Source organism: Mus pahari, chromosome 19 (genome assembly GCF_900095145.1).
Source record: "Mus pahari chromosome 19, PAHARI_EIJ_v1.1, whole genome shotgun sequence".
Taxonomy (NCBI): domain Eukaryota; kingdom Metazoa; phylum Chordata; class Mammalia; order Rodentia; family Muridae; genus Mus; species Mus pahari.
In genome coordinates, this window is record NC_034608.1 from 67,475,102 (window position 1) to 67,487,917 (window position 12,816).

A 12,816-nucleotide genomic window follows, 5' to 3' on the forward strand; every position below is an offset into this window, starting at 1 on the left:
GTGTGTGTGTGTGTGTGTGTGTATGTGTATGTGTATGTGTGAATACTTCATCTCACTGGCTTTGTATATATCATTTCATTTCTATTTCTTAATTTAAGCCATGGGTTTAGTGAGCTCTGCCATTCTTTTTTTTTTTTTTTTTTTTGGAGTGTTGTTTGTTACTATATTTCAAGACCTTCACATACAACACTAATTTAGTAACTGGAGATCATCCACCTTGTTTGATATAAACAAGAAGTGTGTAAAGTTTCCTCTTTTGACTGCCTTCATTGTGTCCTGTAGACTCTGATATACTCTTCATTTTTTTTCAATTCTAGGCATGGGTAAGTTCAAATATGAATATTTTACATATAAATTATTTACATATAAAAAATATACATTATATTATATTTATAACATATATAATTTTAACCTTAATCAATGGTACTAGCTTCTGTCAGTCTGTTTATCTATCATTTGTTTTGAGGTCGACATCAGTCTTTAGTCTGTTGTTCTGATAGGATGCAGGACATGATTTCAATAAGTGAGCTTTATTTTGGAGTTATAGCCACAGGATTCTGAGCATAGATTGTTTAGTCTTGGGCGAAAGGTTTCGTAGATATCTATTTGTAGTTTTATTTATATTTTATAGAATTCTTTAGTATCTTTGTTCAAATTTGATGCGTATGACATCATTTGTATGAGGTATTAAAATGACCCTACTATTACAATGTTGGGATCAACCTGTGGTTTTAAATGTTAAAATAAAACCAGATATACTGGACCTAATAGAAGAGAAAGTGGGGCCGGGCAGTGGTGGCACACACCTTTAATCTCAGCACTTGGGAAACAGAGACGGATTTCTGAGTTCGAGGTCAGCCTGGTCTACAAAGTGAGTTCCAGGACAGCCAGGGCTATACAGAGAAACCCTGTCTCAAATCCTTACCAATCAGAATTTGCAAAATACAAGAAAGTCAAGAAGGAAGACCAACATGTGGATACTTGATTCCTCCTTAGAATAGGGAACAAAATACCCATGGAAGGAGTTACAGAGACAAAGTTTGGAGCTGAGACAAAAGGATGGACCATCCAGAGACTGCTCCACCCGGGGGGATCTATCCCACAATCAGCCACCAAATGCAGACAATATTACATATGCCAGCAAGATTTTGCTGAAAGGACCCTGATATAGCTGTCCGTTGTGAGGCTATGCCAGTGCCTGGCAAACACAGAAGAGGATGCTCACAGTCATATATTGGATGGAACACATGGAGCTAGAGTAAGTACCCAAGGAGCTGAATGGGTCTGTAACCATATAGGTGGAACAACAATATGAACTAACCAGTACCCCCAGAGCTCATGTCTCTAGCTGCATCAAAAGGCCCAATGTGACATCCAGCTCAAAGGGTGGTCCCAAGGCCTGACACTATTAATGATGCTAGGGAGCGCTCACAGAAAGGGACCTATGATGACTGCCCTCTGAAAGACCCAACAAGCGGTTGAAAGAGTCTGATGTAGATATTCACACCCAACCAATGTACAGAAGCAGCTTACCCCTGTTGTTGAATTAGGAATGTCAAAAAGATGCTGAGGAGAAGGGCGATCCTCTAGGAGGACCAGCAGTCTCAGTTAATATGGACCTCTGAGATCTCTCAAACACTGGACAACCAAACAGACAGCATACACCAGCTGATATGAGGTCTCCCACACACGTGCATTAGAGGACTTCTGGGTCTGTGTTAATTCAGTTAATTCAGAGATGATACACACAATCTTCAGTTGGGGTGGGGGTGGGAACATCCACGTGGAGACCCTGGGGTTGGGAGGCGGTATGGGATGTGGACCAGTTGGACCACGGCTCAGGAATAATATATGGAGTGCAAAAAATCTGAATAAATTAAAAACAAAACAAAATTTTAAAAATGTCAATATATAAACATTTTTTTAGACAGTGTTTTGTTTGTTTGTTTTTTTTCCCCTTTGGACTGGTCTTTTTTTTTTTTTTTTTTGTTCCCCTTTTCTTTGTTAGACTTTGAATTCTGGTTTGAGGGCTGGATTTCAACATTCAGACCAACAGGAACAACATGAACAGATGTTGTAAAAAAAAAAAAAAAGAATACATATATAATGATACATACATAAGAGAATGTCACAAGGAAATCCATTTCTTTGTCTGCAAATGAAGCAAAGAAGAGTACTTTTATCTATAAAGTAGCAAAATAGAAATCACATTGTCTTCCACAGTCAGAATAGCTTTTGCTGTTATTGTTTTTGTTTCTGTTGGATACTGGTCATGGATGCTGGATACATACTTTCAAAGATATTATTGGTTTTGTTTTGTTTTGTTTTGTTTTTCTGTGAGTTTGGTTTTGAGTTTCTCAAGGACAAAAGCCCAAATTCTTTGTGACTTTCTCCAAAATGGGAAGAAAAAGCAGAAGTGAATGCAGTAGAGGAAGCAGAAGCAGAAGAGGAAGTGGAAGAGGAAAAGGAAGAAGAAGAAGAAGAAGAAGAAGAAGAAGAAGAAGAAGAAGAAGAAGAAGAAGAAGAAGAAGAAGAAGAAGAAGAAGAAGAAGNAGAAGAAGAAGAAGAAGAAGAAGAAGAAGAAGAAGAAGAAGAAGAAGAAGAAGAAGAAGAAGAAGAAGAAGAAGAAGAAGAAGAAGAAAAGTGAAGGGAGAAATTAAATTTGCTGCCTTTGACACGTTCATGCATTCTCTTGCTTTGCTGGAAGAAGGGAGGGTAACAGGGAGAGGGACACCAGAGACTGCCAACTTGATATGTGAATGTTTGATAAATAAAGCAGCTATGGAAGACCCACATGTGTCAATTGGATAACAGTTTTATTGTTAACTATTTCATTATCCTCATGCTCAAAAGGTAGGTACAAATCAGTCTAGAACATTTATGCTATTGGAACATCTCAGAGTGGGCTTAGGGTCAGGTTGGATAGCTTATCTACCCATAGGGCAATTTGTCTGAAATAAATGATGATCTAAATAATGCATATGAATCTGAGAGTCTTTTCTACCTGCTCTTTCAAAATAGTCACATAGATGTGATACCCATATAAATGCTATTAGATGTGGACAGACTTTTCTACCTGGTGCTTCCTATAGAGTTGTCTTTTCAGACTCCTTTCCTCAGATGTATTGTTATATAAAATATATATTAAAATACATATATCCAAATAATTTGAACTACTTGATTATAGAATTTTATAAAAGTTAGTATTTTAAAACAGTATTGTTAAGTTTTGAGGCTTGGCAGTAAGTGGTGTCTTTGCATAGTTTTAGGCACTAGGCTTATTGGATAGAGCTAATTAAGCACACTGCTTTAAAGAAAGTTCTAAAATATGTAGGTGAGAATGTTGTGTGCCTTTCTACAATTTAAAACAGGTGGGTTCTTCTTTTTTGTTCTGGAGAAAAAAATAACTATTGTTAAAACATACATTCATGTTTCTTCTATTCATCCCAGGGCACACTATACAGAAATGTGGATTATAATTGCAAAAAATTGCAAATAAACACCTGCAAACACTCAAAAGGCAGAGTCCCCAGGGATCCCCTAAAGTGTATTTCATGAATGCAGTGTAATTCATATTGGAAATCAACTCAGCCCAAACTGGCTTTAAAATTCTTCTAAAACTACCAATGTATTTTCCTTCTTTAATTTTTATACAAAGAATGAAAAAGAAGTAATGTAAATTTATACAGATAATGTATTCCTACTAGTAGAGAAACCATAACTTCTGGAATGTACAACACAGTCTGTTCAATAAATAGAGAGAATAGAAAAGAATATATATAGTCAAATTAACTGTTATTAAAGACAAGGAATTAGAATAAAACCCAGAAGAAGTTGATGTGAGAAAAATGGCAACATATTAGTTCAAATTACACACACACACACACTATTGAAAACATTATCAGTTTACATCATGGACAACAGTTATATTTAAGATACTTTGGAAGACGTTTTTTCAATGATTTACCTACTATTTTTGATGCTTCTCTTACATGTACCTAAATATTCATACTATACAGTGTAATACATTTGTATATCATTGTAGTAGTGTGTGAAATCATTATATACCCATATTTTTAAAAATTATTTTATTAGATATTTCTTCATTTACATTTCAAATGGTATTCCTAATGTCCCCTATGCCCTCCTCCACCCTGCTCCCCTGCCCACTCACTCCCACATTTTGGCCCTGTCTTTCCTCTCTATGGGGCATATAAAGTTTGCAAGACCTAGGGGACTCTCTTCTCAATGATGGCCNATTAGGCCATCTTCTCCTACATATGCAGCTAGAGACATGAGCTCAGGGGGTACTGATTAGTTCATATTGTTGTTCCACCTACAGGGTTGCAGCCTTCTTCAGTTCCTTGGGTACTTTTTCTAGCTCCTTTATTGGGGGCCCTGTGTTCCATCCAATAGCTGACTGTGAGCATCCACTTTTGTGTTTGCCAGGCACTGGCATAGCCTCACAAGAGGCTGCAATATCAGGGTCCCTTTAGCAGAATCTTGATGGCATGTGCATTAGTATGTGGGTTTGGTGTCTGATGATGGGATGGATACCTCGGGTGGGGTAGTCTCTGGATAGTCCATCCTTTTGTCTTAGCTCCAAACTTTGTCTCTGTAACTCCTTTTATGGGTATATACCCATATTTTATCTGACCTCCAATTTATCTCTTGAAATGTGGATAATTGATTTATATTTTATGCAAAATAAAGATATTGTCTATCTATCTGGTTGACTTCTGAAGCTGAAAGTTATTCAGAATGAATCAAGATTGTATCCCAGCTACAGTCTTTTTACAGATTTAAAATTCTTGAAATCGTCAGTCCAATTATAACTTATTATAATATGAAAGAAGTATTCAGTTCTAAAATACAGTGAAACTATTATTTCACTATTGAATTTTAACAAAGCACATTCTTATATCAACACCCACGGGCAAGCTTTTAAGTGATCAGCAGCCATCATCATTATCACATTTCCCTTGACCATAGAAAAAATATGAAAGATACATATATGGCTCCAGTTTCCAAAATTAATTTCAGAATACCCTGTGCATGTGTGAACAAATATTTGTCCTTTAGAGAACTGAACCATTATCAGAAAACTCTGACTATGTGGTTCATTGTTTTCAGGACTTCTGAAATGTTGTCTCTACATGACATACTGCCAGTTTTCTCACACTCTCACATATAGCTTGAAGTTGGTTTATCTTTCTATCTAATAGATGGCATGTATAGCCGCATCTATTTTGCAGCAATCAATGGGCATATTTTATTAGTTTGGGTTGTAGTGTGTGTGTGTGTGTGTGTTTGTGTGTGTGTGTGTGTGTCTATGTCTGTGTCTGTGTGTGTGACTGTTACCTCTGCATTCAACCTTCCCAAATGTTTGAGGTCTCCTGGAAGAAAATTTTGTGGTCAAAATTAACTGGAGAACAGTAAAATAAAATGCAAGTCTTTCTATATTTGCCATTCTAGGGTAATATAGGATTATTAGAAATAATCAGTATTACATATACCTATAGTTTAAGTCATGCCTCTGTCCTTTCTGTCAACTGAATCTTTATCACATTGTTATCTCCCTCTTTATCTCTGTCATCTCCATCTCTACCTGTATTTGTCTATGTTTATTGCAGAATCACCTTTTGGCAAACAGATATAATGACTTCAAAGATGAGTGCTGACCATACCAACACATCAGGGATCCCTCTATAGTATATATATATATATATATATATATATATATATATATATATATATATATATATAATATACTCTATAGTATATATATATACTATATATATAATATATACTATATATATATATTTCTATCATCAAAAAGGATAATATGAATATAACAACAACAATTATTTATTATTTTAGACACTAAAGAATTCATAAATAATCCTGTTATATGAAACTGAAATTTTCTTTTACTTTTTATACTGTTCTTATCTATCCTTTTAAAGCTACACATTTTAAAGTACTCTACTTTCAAGATTATATAAATATATTTTTATACACTGATTTTTGTCTTCATTAAATTCAATATGACTAAACTACCAGTAGGTTTTATTTTGCATAAATCATCTACAGAATGTGCCTACTTAACAGGTTTATATCACTCTCAAATTTCTTGATCCCTCTAAATATATTTGTGCATGAGTACACATTGTTGAGTTTTAAGGTCTATTTTTAATTTTCATATCTTTCCACTATTTGTAATTTATAGTAGGTTAACTAGGTGAAGTTTGATTTTTAGATCAGTCATAGAAATATGTAAGTTTATTAAGGCTTTTACATATTAATTTGATTAAAAACAATTATACTGATAAATTTTTTATTAAAAATATTTGCATGGTATGTACTCGCTGATAAGTGGATATTAATAAAAATTTGTCAGAATATACATAATACAACTAACAGAACATAGGAAGCATAACACGAAGGAAGGCCCAATTGTGGATACCTTAAACCTACTTAGAAGGAGAGCAAAATAATCATGGGAGGAAGAGGAAGAGAAGAAAGTAGGTGGGAGAGGGGAGGTTGGCAGGAAAAATAAAGGCAGGAACAGGTAGGAGAGACAGGAGAGATGCCCAGAGAGCAAGGAAAATGAATCAAAATATGCAGCAGTGGGGATTAGTGAGGAAGGTGAATCTTTAAAAAGTACCAGACACCAAGGATGTGAGACATTTCTGGAACTCAATGACATGAGCTGAAATGCTCAACGGTGGGGAGAAAGAACCAGAAGAGACCACCTATAGTAGATAGACACGGCCCCTAGTTGAGGCAGGGGACCACCCAACTATCTTCAAAATTTTATTCCAGAATTGTTTCTGCCTAAGGAAAATGTAGAAACATTATTACTGAAGCCATATTGTGGATACTGTGGATGAAGACCAGAGCTATGCATGGCTGGCCGCTGAGAGGATCTACCAACAAGTGACTGAGATAGCCAACCACTGGACTGGGTCGGGGTCCAATATGGAAGAGTTGGAGAAATTACTGAAGGAGCTGAAGGGGATTGCAACCCCATAAGAAGAACAAAAGTGTCAACTAACCTGGACCCCTCACAGCTTCCAGAGTCTAAACCAAAAACTAAGGAGCATACATGGGATGGTCGGTGGCCCCTGGCCCATGTATAGCAGAGGACTGCCTTGTATGGCCTCAACGGGAGAGGGTATACTTTATCCTATGGAAACTTGATGCTCCAGAGAGGAGGGATGCTGGTGAAGGTGAGTTGGTGGTGAGTTTGGGGGGAAGACCCTCTCAGAAGCTGGGGGAGGGAGATGGGATGAAAAACTTGGGCAGGGGGGACCGGGAAGGAGAGCAACTTTTAGAATGCAAAAAAAAAAAAAACTTAATTATAAAATATATCTGTGATAATTTTTGACAGTATCAATATGAAAGGCACTTATCTTCTCCCAGAAATTTTGTCAGACTTCATATTCTTCTTCTTCTCTTGCCCTTTGAAGAGTGAGCTCTCCACAGAAGCTGGAGCCTGTGTCTGGTGGTCTTGAATTGAGCATGGCTTGAGGCTTGACTGTGTTGATAGGATGTTGAGATAAATAGAAGATTCCAAACGTTTATGTTTTTTTTTCTTTTTTTATTAGATATTTTCTTCATTTACATTTCAATTTTTTGTATGTAAAAACAAAAAAATTCTTAATAACATGTGAAAAATTCTTAACTGACTTCTTATGTGATGAATGAATTAGTTTCAGTGGCCATCTTCTTCTCCCAAGCTGATAGTTAATTAATCTTAAAAACTGGACTCCACAGAAAACTGGATGTTAGACAGACAAATGCCCCCCCCCCCCCCACAGAGGATAAGGAACTGTCTAGCTGTACTCAGCCCAAAATACTGACCGGGGAAATTGTGAATGTGTTATATTGTTAGTGATTTCTTTCTTTGTTTTTGTCAACTAGACATATGCTAGAGCCATCTGTATAGAGGAGAACTCTGAATGAGGAACTGACTCTATCTGATTGACCAATAGGCCAATTGGTGGTGTATTTTCTCAATTAATGATGGATATGGAAGGGTCCAGTTCAGTGTCAAAGACACCATCCCTGGACAGGAGGTCCAGGCTTCTATTAGACGCACACATGAGAAGCAAGCCAGAATGTTTCATTCTTCTATGGCCTTGAGTTCAGTCACAGAGTCAAGTTTCCTGCTTTAAGATCCCACCCTACCTGTCATTAGTACTAAAGTGTGACCCGGGACATGTAATGGAAATAAACATTTTTCTCCCAGAATTTCATTTGGGACAAGGGATTTTTCACCACAGTAGAAACAAAATTAAGTCAAGGATTTTTTTTCCTTTGGGATGTTTGCATTCAGTATCTGATTAGCATTGTTTCCCTCCACAGACACACTCTCTTTCATTCACTGAGTCTATACTAGTGTTACTTTCCACAGTGAAATTTTTTATTATTTAATTTATTAATATTCCAACATGTAGAGTATTTTTGTGTGTTGAAATCTCAATTACTTGGCTCCATTTTTTTCTCCTGTGTTGCTGACCCCTGAACATTGCCCATTTTCTTATCAATTTTGCATTGACTTCTGCTTCTGATTTTCCTTTCCATGTTCTGGCTTGCATTCTTTTGCTTATTGACAATCTCTTCAGGATCACTGACTTTTCTTTATCAGTGGACTGTAGACATTCATCACACTGCATTTTGGCTCTAGTTGAAATCACTAATTGGGCAATTATGAGATTTGGGGAGAGTCATGTTGCTCTGTCTTCTCACATTCCTATGTTTTTTTTTTTATTTGTATGCCTTGCTTCTATTTTTCTTCCAAGTCTTTTTTTGTGCATATTCTTATTGAGCCCTCTTCTCTTGATGGCATGATACCAAGTACCATAATGGATGAAAATAAACTGCCTTTGGAAGGGGCATCCATTTCTTACTGGTATATTGCTTATGTTTTCAGTATACATTTTAGGATGTTCCTTTGATTCATTAATGGATATTCAGCCTTATTCTCAACTTTCTCTTCAGAACCTATTCATATTCTCCCTTGTTCTAACTCTCTTATTCACCAAAGAATCAACTTCTGGCTCATCATTTCACACTTAATCAGCCTTTCTTGATAAATTTTATTTTATTTGTTGACATTAATTAAATTGTACATTTCCTCCAACATTTACCACCAGTGTGATGCATAGTTAGTCAAAACATGGCCTTGCTTTATTCAATTAACTCAATTTAGATGAAATTAGGGGTGTATATTAATTATGACCTTGTCATTTATAAAACAGTGGGTATATGGGCTCTTTCATATGGTATGAAATTTAAGGAAAGAAAAGCTTCCTATTATTAAAGTTTTCTAGTTTACTAATTATCAAAGGGTAGAGCACAAAATAAATACATTGGTGCTCTTTCTAGTTTTCTAGAAACATACACAGAGCATGCATTTGATATAATAACCGAAAGCTACATTATGTATTGTGTGCATTTTACAAAAAAGCAAACTATTGAACTGAGTGTAAATTTGAAGAAATAACATGTATTGTTTTATATAATGGATGCTTTGTGTTTTTAACATTTGGTGTACAACAATACACTTAATGTTCTACCATGTTATCAGTCCATATCATTTATCACCAGTTCTGAGTTCTTTATCATGATTCAGGCATACTTTATGCTCCCAAGGAAGACATGCCATATTAGAACATTTATCCTCTGTCTTTAGTACATATCTACTCTAAACGAGGTTAAATTGATGAATAATAAGCTAAGTGTAACAATATTTAGTTGTAGCTATTCTGAATAAAGAGGAAATACAATTTTAACTGTTAAATAACAATGACTATAGATTTTGGATTAAATCATATATGTGAATCAGAGTGCCTAAAATAGAATAAAATGATCCTAGTGGCTATTCATGAACATGCTTTTAAAACAATTATTTGTTTCTAAAATTTATGGGATGTATAAATATATAAGAATCTGTTTTTATGAAATTTTGTATAATAAAATGTTCCATCTCTGTCCACTGAAATGACATATACACTGTTCAGATTATTTTCACTTTATTATAGAAACAGCAGTTGGATGTAGCTTCTCCCTTTTGAAGGGATTACTACTATACCTTGTGATGACTAAGTGTATATGTTATGAGATAAATTCTCATGAGAACAAGGTCAAAAACACTCCCAAGTTGAGCAAGGTCCTTTCATATTTTTTGTTATAGCCTGATGTAACCTGGAACACACTCTAGGTAGAACAACCACTGGCCTTCAGAAGCAGGAGGCGAGAAAATTCAGGCATTATGTATAAAGTACACAGTGAGCCAGGACAGTAAGTTCATTCATATTATTCAAAATATTTAATTCACTAGGAAAACCATTATGATATTTAACTTGCCTTTAAGCCAAACTATTTTATGGTAAGCCACAGAGAAGAATATATATCTCCAAACACAGTTTAAGAAATAACCAGACAAGTTTCAATTAAATTATGTCCCTGGCTATAGATAAGATTTTTTTCCCTCTAATAACAGAGGCCTTACAAATGGAGAAACATGACAGCAAGGGCTTACAATTTAATATTCATGTTATTTTTACATTACTGTTTTGTATCAACATCCCATTGCCAAAGACACCGCAGAGAATGGCTTCGTTAAGCTTACCATTTACAAAACTGAAAAAAAAAAAAAATCTGGAAAATAGCTTCAGTTTCAGTGCAGCTTTGGCAAAGGAAACCTGGGTAATTGGTAGCACTTCATGCCAGTAACATTTTAGAGCTGGAGTCACATCAAGACCATTAACCATCTTTCATAAAAAAAAAAAAAAAAAAAATGAAGAACAAAAATGGTCTCTAGCCTTCCTTTGTACTCTCGCTGTGATCAGGGCTTGACATTCAGTGATGCCAGTTTGGATGTCAGTGCACACAGCTGAATGGTCCCCATTACAAGAGTCTCCAGCATGCATTGAAATTTGGCTGAGTTAGAAAACAAAGCATGCCTACAGTTAAACATCTTGAGCCCTTTCTCTAACATGCTCCTGGTTAACTCTGATGATCCTATCATAGGCCGATTTCTCACTGGGGCCATAGAAATTTGCATTTGTCAACATTCTGTGATTGTATTTGCAAGGCGCTTTGTTCATTAGACTTGGGGTTGTTTCATCCATTTTCCTAAGGCAGTAATGCTGAAAAGGCGTATGGATCGATCTAGGGGATTCAATCCCCTCTCCTGTTTTGACTAGACGTATTTGCTTTAACGGAGGGGCAAACTGAAGCTACTGTCTTTTACTTAAAATGATGTATCCTTAGGGGTGAGTTGCTGTGAAAGACTATCATTTCTCAAGGAGGAAACTTTGAAGCATACCTTCTACTCCTTAGTTACTGTACTGGATAGTTTTGTTTCAACTTGACACAGCTGGAGTTATCACAGAGAAAGGAGCTTTAGTTGGGGAAATGGCCCCATGAGATCCAGCTGTGGGGCATTTTCTCAATTAGTGATCAAGGGGGAGAGGCCCCTTATGGGAGAGACCATCTCTGGGCTGGTAGTCTTGGATTCTATAAGAGAGCAGGCTGAGCAAGCCAGGGGAAGCAAGCCAGTAAAGAACATCCCTCCATGGCCTCTGTATCAGCTCCTGCTTTCTGACCTGCTTGAGTTCCAGTCCTGCATCCTTTGGTGATCAACAGCAGTATGGAAATGTAAGCTGAATAAACCCTTTCCTCTCCAACTTTCTTCTTGGTCATCATGATGTTTGTGCAGGAATAGAAACCCTGACTAAGACAGTTACTATCTGCTGGCAAAAAGAAAAACTGGGGAATCATAGTAGAAGACAATTTATAATAACACTTAAGTTACAGTGAAAATGGGTGTTAAAGGAAATAAATGATTTTCTTGAGTAAAAAATTCTAACAGTTTATTCTTAGACAACATTTTGTTATTTATCTTATTTTTATATAAATATGATTTAATAATTCTATAGTTCCTTGAGGGCAAGAATTTTTAAAAAGTCATCAGGTAATGTTAGCACATAACAACCAATTATTTGCCATTTGCGTAATTGAGTATTCTTCCATTGAACTTGTCTTCAGACCAAGGATTGGTCATGTGAGCCCTAAAATTATGGTGTTTCCACACTACAAAATGGGAAGTGATTACAAATTTGGAACTAATTACACGACTAGTAATAATAATGCTTATTTAATACTTTTCTATTTAGTCCTGTGTTTTTGTATAATTATCATGGTAAAACTTTAACTTAGTAGCAGTATACAAAGAGATTGAAGGTCCTTTTCTGTAAAACATCCATGGGATTTATGAGAAAGTTGTTTGCAGTTAAATAAAGGTTATTATTATTGGAAAGAGAAAGTATCAAAATGACCTTGGCAACACAAAGATAAGAATTTAGATTATAAGTTTGTTCCCTCAACATTTTAACTTTGTTACTTAAACATCCCCAAGTTTCACTCATGTGCCTTATTTATTGTTAAGATAATTTAACAAAATGATTGATTTAACAAATAACAAAAAAATCAAGAATTCAATAACTATTTTTTATTGATAGAGTGAGCAATCACTACATGTTTTTAAACATAAAATGGTCTTTTAATGTAATACATTTCTACTTTTCTCAGTAACCATCTGAATTATATTTAAATGAATGGTATTATATTATGACCTGACAAATATATTATATTTTCACATATCTTCCTGCTTGTCTTAGTCAGGGTTTCTATTCCTGCACAAACATCATGACCAAGAAGCAAGTTGGGGAGGAAATGGTTTATTCAGCTTACATTTCCATACTGCTGTTGATCACCAAAGGATGTAGGACTGGAACTCAAGCA